This window comes from Phoca vitulina, unplaced genomic scaffold (genome assembly GCF_004348235.1).
Source record: "Phoca vitulina isolate PV1807 unplaced genomic scaffold, GSC_HSeal_1.0 scaffold1473, whole genome shotgun sequence".
Classification (NCBI taxonomy): Eukaryota; Metazoa; Chordata; class Mammalia; order Carnivora; family Phocidae; genus Phoca; species Phoca vitulina.
In genome coordinates, this window is record NW_022591160.1 from 1 (window position 1) to 7,882 (window position 7,882).

General features: G+C 56.3%; 1 long non-coding RNA gene across 1 annotated transcript; it reads left to right on the forward strand.

Annotated features, from left to right (window-relative positions):
- Window positions 1-5,784: 5,784 nt before the first annotated feature.
- Window positions 5,785-7,801, forward strand: LOC116629568. Its single transcript, XR_004298786.1, has 3 exons — window positions 5,785-5,800; window positions 6,968-7,118; window positions 7,628-7,801. It is a non-coding gene; the product is annotated as an uncharacterized LOC116629568 (long non-coding RNA).
- The last annotated feature ends 81 nt before the right edge of the window (window positions 7,802-7,882 follow it).

A 7,882-nucleotide genomic window follows, 5' to 3' on the forward strand; every position in this document is an offset into this window, starting at 1 on the left:
GGGGGGGGGCTCGCGGGCCGGGACGCAGGTTGGATCCCACCAACAGGCCTCAACTCCGATCGGCGACTGGCCGTCCTGCCTTAAGTCCCAGCCTCCTGTGTCCGCATAGCTCCTTAAAGGCCGCGTTTTATTCCCTATCCGGTGCTTCAGTGTTGGTTTTCGCGAGAAGCCAGGGTGGTTCAGGTAGAATCGTGTGGTCCTCAGATTTAAACCATTATCCTGTCCGTGGGGACCGTTAGGCCATCCTTGGGAGGAAGGAAAGGATGAAGGGGGTTGCTCGTGGTGCGGGGCTCAGGTCCAGCCACCTCTTTAGTGTAAGATAAGCAGCTTAAAAAATGGTATCGGCAGGTAGTAGGGTTTTTGTTTTTTTTGTTTTTTTTTTTTAAGTTCAGGTTCCACTTGTACTAGCCGGTCATTCCAAACAGAGCTGGAAATTGATTTCTGGGTTAAAAATACAAGCAGAGGGACACCGTCCCAGTCCATGCAGGGCTCCTGAGCAGGCGCTTGCCCCCCGCCCTGCGCCTGCAGTTTGTGGATCTGCAGACCCTCCTTTGCATTTCAGAGAGCCGGGCCCAGACCGCCCGGGCGCTGCTCACTTGCACAGCCAAGGGGGCGGCAGCCTTGGGGTCTTGCCTCAGGAGGGCCGCTACCCAGGCCTTGTCCTCCGGGCCCCTTGGAGTGATCCCCGGGGCCCGGAGAAGCCCGCTGACCCACGACCTTTGTATTCTCTGAAGCAGAAGTTCAGTAAGCAAAATGAGCGTGTAAATAAGCTTTGGAGAGGGCTGTTCAAACCTTTGGGAGTGAATTTTTCAGCTCATTAGGACTGTTAAAACCCTTCTATTCAGAAAAATCTAGTGAGCTGCTAATTATCTTTCTTGTTCCTTAACATGATTTTACTGGGCAAGACGGAGTCTCATGCTGTGTGTAACCAACCACTTTTTAAAAGTTCTGTAAGCTCTTTAAAATTCTACATCGACTGATTTTCTTTGAAACAGATAAACACATTAAGGGTTTAAATTTTCTGTCTCTTCTGTAAGATACAGTTGTATGGACTCTTTGCCTTAGGATCATCCTTTTTCTAATTATCACGCTACTTCCCCAGCACTGTGTCTTACTCACAGCCTGGGGTTTAGTCTCTGCGGTGGTTCTGAGTCCTCCTGAGGGGGGCTCAGCTCTCCGTTCCTTGACTGACCCCAAACTGCTGAGTCATTGGCCATACAAAATTGCCAGCTTCTGAGTGAAAAGATCTGTTCCTGTGTTTTGCCTATTCTATAAAAAGATGGTTACATACTGAGTGGAAATTCGCGTTGAGGCTCCTCTGGGCCCTTCTGGAGCGTACGTGCTGCAGGGCAGCTCGGCCTCGGCCCGTGGGTGGAGTCGCCTGCGTCACGTCACGTGGGGCCTCACTGCTGCCCTGAGAAATGTGAATCCGGCCTGGTTCCTGGCTGAGGCAGTGCTTGTCCCCCGTCTGTCCTGATTTGATTACCTCTTGTTTATATTTGAACCAAGTACTGAGCAAGCCCGGGTGAGCCCAGCCTGCAGACAATATCCTCCCTGAGGAGGCAAGAGCAGAACTGGTCCCTTTTTGCCCCCTGGTCCGTCCTGTTTGAGCTGTTGTCGAGCAGGATACCGTGTGTGCTTTTCTACCCCTCTTAGACCTACACCTGCCTCGGTCCGGGTGGGGGAGGGAGTTGTGTGCTGATGGTGTCCGTACCGCAGGGAGGGGCTTGCACCACTGACTTCCCGCGGGACCCCTGAGCATGACGCCGAGCTGCTCGTGAGTGCCAGCCTTCAGTAAGGTGCCCGCCGCCTTGCTCCGAGACAGCCCCCTCCCCTCCATGCTTTCTCTGCAGCCAGCCCCACGGTTTGGTTGTCGCAGGCAGCCCACCGTGGGCAGAGGTGTCTGAAGAGAAAAACTGAATTTCTTTTGAAGGGAAATTGGAGGATCGAGAAGTTGGACAGTGAAGGGGTTTCAGCCAGCTGGATCCTAGCCCAACCCTCACATCTCACAGATGGTCACTGTGCGGCCCAGAGGCTAAGTGGAAAAGAGGGGAGGCGACCTGTACGATGAAGGGCCAGTGGGATGCTGGGAGCCTGAATGACAACATCTCCGACGGCGGGGGCCTGGTGCACCTCCCGAACCACCGGTGGAGGAAAAACCACCCCGTTGGGAACCGGGATCCTGAGTGCTCCACCCCGTTTCGACCCTGAAGTTCAAACTTATGGGTTCATCAGGTCTCACTTGTTCCTGTCTCACCTAACTTGAGAAGCTTTTGTTATTTATTATTTTCTAAAACACTGTTTTATTTACTTGTAAATAACGATTGTGTTTATAGAAAGCTTTTAGCACCTGCAATTTCATAAATAAAACCCACCTCTCCCAGGGAAGAAGCCTGCTCCGGAACCAGCACCCCTCTGTTGACTTTCATCCCGCCGTCCGGAAGTTTCTTGGGATGCCTGCCGCTCCCCTCATCAGTGCTCTCTCCCACCCTGGCTGCCCAACATCGCCATTACAACTTTTTCAAAACATCCATGGGCTGGGATTCTGCATCAGCATTCCAGACCAGAATTTTCAGAGCGCTGGGCGGGCCTTCTCCACACCCGCCAGGGCCACGCAGTGGGGTGGCCTTCCTTGTGGGGCTGGAGACAAACACTTGCCTGGATGTGGAGCAGGCGCTGGGGCCAGGGAAGTCGCTGTCCTCTGTCACAGGGGAGGCAGGGGCTGTGCTGGGCACTTGGGTGTCTGACTTGTGGAGAGATGGGACGTGGCCTTGCTCTGTGGGGGGGGAGACGGCATGGAGAGGGACGTGCAGTTAGGAGGGAGGGCTTGCCTTGGGTCTGTAACACCGCGGTCTGTCTCTTTGGTTATCCCAAGTTACTTGGTAAGTGGTGATTCTGAGGTCGCAAAGCCACCTTAATCCCCCCCTTTCCATCCCCACCTTTATTGCTTAAAAAGATGAGTGATTTTAATGCTCGCGTGATGTAGTGGGAGGAATAGCCAGCCCTGTGTTCCCTTGCCAGGAAGTACGCTTCCTGCTCAGTTGTTGCAGGTTAATAATAAAACACTCGTCCTGGTAAATCATTCTTGGAATACAGCTTTGGACTCAAAGCTATAGACAGTCCAGAATGGGATTTTTTACTTTCTCAGGATGCTTAGGGCTTTTTAGGATGTGATTTTTAAAAAACATGAATTTGTCTCATTGGAGTCTTAAGTTGGCCCTTGTGATGTAACAGAAAATACGTACCTGCATCTAATAGTGTTACATGTTAATTATATATTTATTTTTTAATTTTTTTGAAGATTTTATTTGTAAGTAATCTTTACACCCAACACGAAGTGTGAACTCAACAACCCCGAGATCAAGAGTTGCACACACTGACTGAGCCCCTAGGTGTTCCAGTTACATCTGCTTAAAAAAATGTTCGTATGTGATCTTTTTCCCTTCTTCTTGGCACAGAGCTCCAAAAACCCTTGGAATTTCTTGAGTGATACTAGTGGGTTATTGATCAAGAGCCCCTTTTGTGAGGGGCCCCTTTGGAACACGGTGTCTGGTAGTGAGGTGACTTGGGGGGTGGGGTAAGAGGGCGGACACCCCCCTCAAGGGGTGGGAGGGGCTGGAGATGGGTTAGAAAACCTTCACACAGCAAGGGTCAGGTGCGTTGAACGAGCCGCCTTCCTGAGCCGGTCCTGCGGGGCTTCCCCAGTGGGCTCTTCCTGAGTGTATTCTGCCTGGTAACGGGTAGGTGGACGTGAAGTGCCCTCCTGAGTTCTGTGGGTCGTCCTGGGGAGTTCCCGCACCGGCCAGGTGTCGTAGGGCCCCTGCCGGGTGGTCTGCGGGTGGTCTGCGGCGGGAGCGTGGGGGGCCCGGACAGCCCGCGGCAGCTGCTCAGAGCCGCCGTGCGCTGGGACTGCGTGTGCGGAGCCGCTCCGGCTTGGGTGCCGGTGGGACTGAGCCCCTGCACGACGCCCCCCCCATTGCGTGTCACAAGTGGAGCCAGGCCCGGTGTCGGTGACAGGTGGAGCCTAGGAGGGTGGAACCGTGCCGAGCTGGCCTCCTGGCTGGCCCAGTGGCCCCGGACTCCGCGCCAGAGCTTTCAGCATGATGCCTCGGGGTCGGGTGGCACCGGAGGTGGTGGGAGGTGGTGGAGAGCCGGGCGCCGTGTCGGGGACGCTGGGTGTGGGACGCCTGAGGTCCCTGCAGCCGGGCCTCCTCGTGCGGGCCGGGCCAGCGTGAAGCACTGGAGACGCTCAGGAGAGAAGCCTTGTGCTAACCAGAGAGCTTGTGTGATCGTTTTGTCAGCTGACTGGGAGGCTGAGGGAAGCTGAGTGGCAGGGTCTTCGATTTGCTTTTTTCTGATGGTGACCTATGCAGGCAACAACCGAGGGCAGGTCAGGACTCCGAAGAGATGCCCGCTTGGCGTGCTGGGAAGCTGGAGGCCTGCTGGTGCTTCGGCCCACGTGGTGGAGCGGAGCGGGGGCTCCGTCGCTGCTGCCCGCACGGTGTTGGAGATCGCCCGGTGGTGTGCGGGGCCGTGCTGGTGTCAGCAGAGGGGCAGTTCTGGGTCACGAGAGTTGTAAGACAGTTAGCTACGAACGTGGCTCATTGCGTGTCTCTGGTCTCTGCATTTCTGTCCGCATAGGCCGCCTTCCCCCTGCCCGTCCCGCCGTAGGCCACCAGAGTGGCCTCTAACAGATGGTGCTGGAATACATAGACCTGTGACACAAAACAGAAACTGTCTGTCTTGTGCTCGGAAACAGACTTGCACACGTCGCCAGCTTGATTACTGACAGGAAGTGCACGGCACGGGGGGGGGCAAGGGCAGTCCGGTCAGTGAGCGCGGGCAGCTGGCTGTCGGCAGGGAAAACCTCACCCGTTTGGGACCACGTGCACAGACTGAACCCAGGCTCATTAAACCCAGATCTGCGTGAGGGTCCCCACCAGACAGGTCTCCATGGCCACAGAGTAGGAAGAAATAGAAACTGTGAATTAAAATCGAAGCCTTCTATTAGAACATGACCTTAAACCTGAAAAGGCAAGCCACAGGGAAAGTTACTTGCAGCATGTTCAGACGAAGAAAGGCTTGTGTCTTGAATATTGAACTCCTACAGAAAGAGTAAGAGATTTTTGAACAGCTAATTTATTATTTCTTTCAGAGAGTGCGTGGAGGGGCAGAGCGAGAGAGAGAATCTCAGGGAGACTCTCCGCTGAGCATGGAGCCTGACGCAGGGCTCGATCTAAGGACCCTGAGATTATGACCTGAGCCCAAACCAAGAGTGGACGCTCAACCGACTGAGCCACCCAGGCGCCCCTTGAACAGCTAATGTAAAAAGATGCTGTCCAAATGGCCAGTAAACATAGGAAAAGATGGCCAGTTCCATTGGAAATCAGAGAAATGTAAAATAAACCACACAAGACACCGTCACAGAATGGCTAAATTTAAAGACTGGTTTATTGGGAGGACCATACCTTGGTTCAGCTGTGTCAGAGGGCAGGCCTTTCCTAATACCACTGCATCTACACGTGCGACTACTTTTGGCTGCAGTCCTGCTCCTGGGTCTGTTGACAGAAACGAGAGTGTGGCCACCATGAAACATGAGCAGTTACGGGGGCGCCGGGGTGGCCCACTTGGCTAGGCGTCTGACTCTTGGTTTCAGCTCAGGTCATGGTCACGGTCCCTCCGGGTGCACGCGGTCTCTGCCTCGCAAGTAAGTCAGCCTTAACAAAACCTCTAGCAGTCGGAAGCACCAGCGGTTGCTGCCACGAACCTAACGGACGGACAGCTGGAGGCGGAGCCGTCGGTGCGTGCTGGCCGCAGCCCCAACACGCGGTGTGCTCGTCCACGAGCACTTGGCGGGCCCCCGAGTCCAGCCCCATCGGGCGTTGCGGTTGGGTCCCCCCCCGCCCCCAGCTGTGCCAGGCCCGCTGCTGCAGGGCACTCGGGATGTCTGGTGTAGGGGCGCATCCACCCTTCGGGACGGGCCAGGACTGCTCCTGAGCCTCCCACCCGTCGGCCTCCCCAGTGGACCGCTGCTCCCCAACCAGTCCTTGCCGGGCCCCTGACTGGGGTGCTGACGTGTGTGTGAGGGGGGTCCCTCCTAGCAAGCAGGCTTCCGCCGTGCAGCACGGCGCGCCCAGGGCAGTGTTGAGGTCGGGCGGTGGGCGAGCCAGAGAGCAGCCTCGCCGAAGACGCTGGCTTCACTTGGGGGGCGTGGTGGTGGGTCGGGGGCGGTAGGTGCTAGGTTCTATTTTGGTAAGCAGATGATCTGGTGCCAAGACAGCTCTCTGAATCCACAAAATCTGGGTAGAAGCACTTTGGGATGGATAGCAATTGTCAATTTTTAGTTCAGGCAAGAAGGCTGACTTCTTCTGTGAAGATGTGGCTAATTGAATACGTGGGGGATGGCTTGTTCCGGTCAGTCATGATCGGTGAGAAATTACCTTTGTTCTAGGCAGAGTATGTTCATCTGGCTTCGAAGGGAAGTAAATACAGAATAGCAGAGACGAGTTTCGTGGGGCCTCAGGATCAGAATGTGACACTGGTGTGGAAATAAGTAGATAAGAGATAGTACAAACCTTTAAAAAAACTTAAATCTCTTAAGCTCTTGTTGAAGCCCTTTTTCTTCTAGAAGTTGAGTGGGAGAAAAGCATTGCGGTCTGTTGGACTCTGCTGGCCCAGCAGGTTACCAGGCACCTGTCTGGTGTCCATGAATGGCAGGAGACCCGCAGAGGAGTGTCTGGGTGCCAGGGGCCGGCCTCGGGTCCCTGGGAGGGTGAGGCCAGGCCAGCCACTGGGATGCACCTGCCGGAGATGGGCGCCAGGGGTGTGTTTTGGCAAGTTTCAAGGAGTCGGCCTGTTGTGTGTCCCCGGCGCTTCTTAGACATGGAAGGGCGGGCTGGTTGTCTGTCAGGACTAGGCTCCGCAGTGGGCAGAAAATCCCAACTGTGCCCTTCTGTGTCTCCATCAGGCTCCTGGGTGGAACTGCACTTCAGCAATAACGGGAACGGGAGCAGCGTTCCAGCCTCTGTTTCTATTTATAACGGTGACCTGGAAAAAATACTGCTGGATGCCCAGCATGAGTCTGGACGGAGTAGCTCGAAGAGCTCTCACTGTGACAGGTGGGTAAATAAGCACGTCTGTTCCGGTGCTGGTTCATCCTGCGTGCGGGCCAAATCCCAGAGTGCCCCCCCCCGCTCCCCCCGGTTCGCGGGAGCCTGGCCCTCCGGTGGGAGGGAGGGGGCCTGGTGTGTGGAGGGCCCGCGGTAAAGCCGGCGGGGACGTGGCGCGCAGCCAGTCCCCGTGCCTCTGCCCCGGCGCGTCCTGGCAAGCTGCAGAGGGCGCGGCTGAGTCAGAAAGCAAAGGTCAGGTGCCCTCGGGCTGGGCCTCGGAGCTCGGAGCCGGAGAGAGGGGCCTGCCGAGTCCACCCCCCACCCCCCGGGACTGGCTCCCCTCCACCCGCCAGGCTGGGCCAAAGGGGAGCAGGGATGGTGGAGGGGAGACGTGGGTGCTGGCGCCCGTGCTTCCTCTCTGAGGAGCCGGTCCCGGGCCCGGGGGGGCTTCGCTTCTCACGACAGAAAGCATGTTAACATCCCGTGATTTCTGGCATTCCCTCCTGTGTGCCTTCCAGCCCACCTCGCTCACAGACGCCGCAAGACACGACCCGAGCTTCGGAAATAGACACGCACAGCATCGGAGAGAAGAACAGCTCTCAGGTGGGCTGGGCAGGTGCCGGGCTGCCGGCACGGGGAGCGTGGCCGGTGGGACCGAGGAGGGAAAAGTGTGTTTTTTGTACGGGGCTCTCTTGGCTTTTTCTAAAGCCGTGGGGTGGGGGCATCCCCCCCCGCAGGCCTCACGGAGCTGAGCACAGCAAGTACGGGCTCCG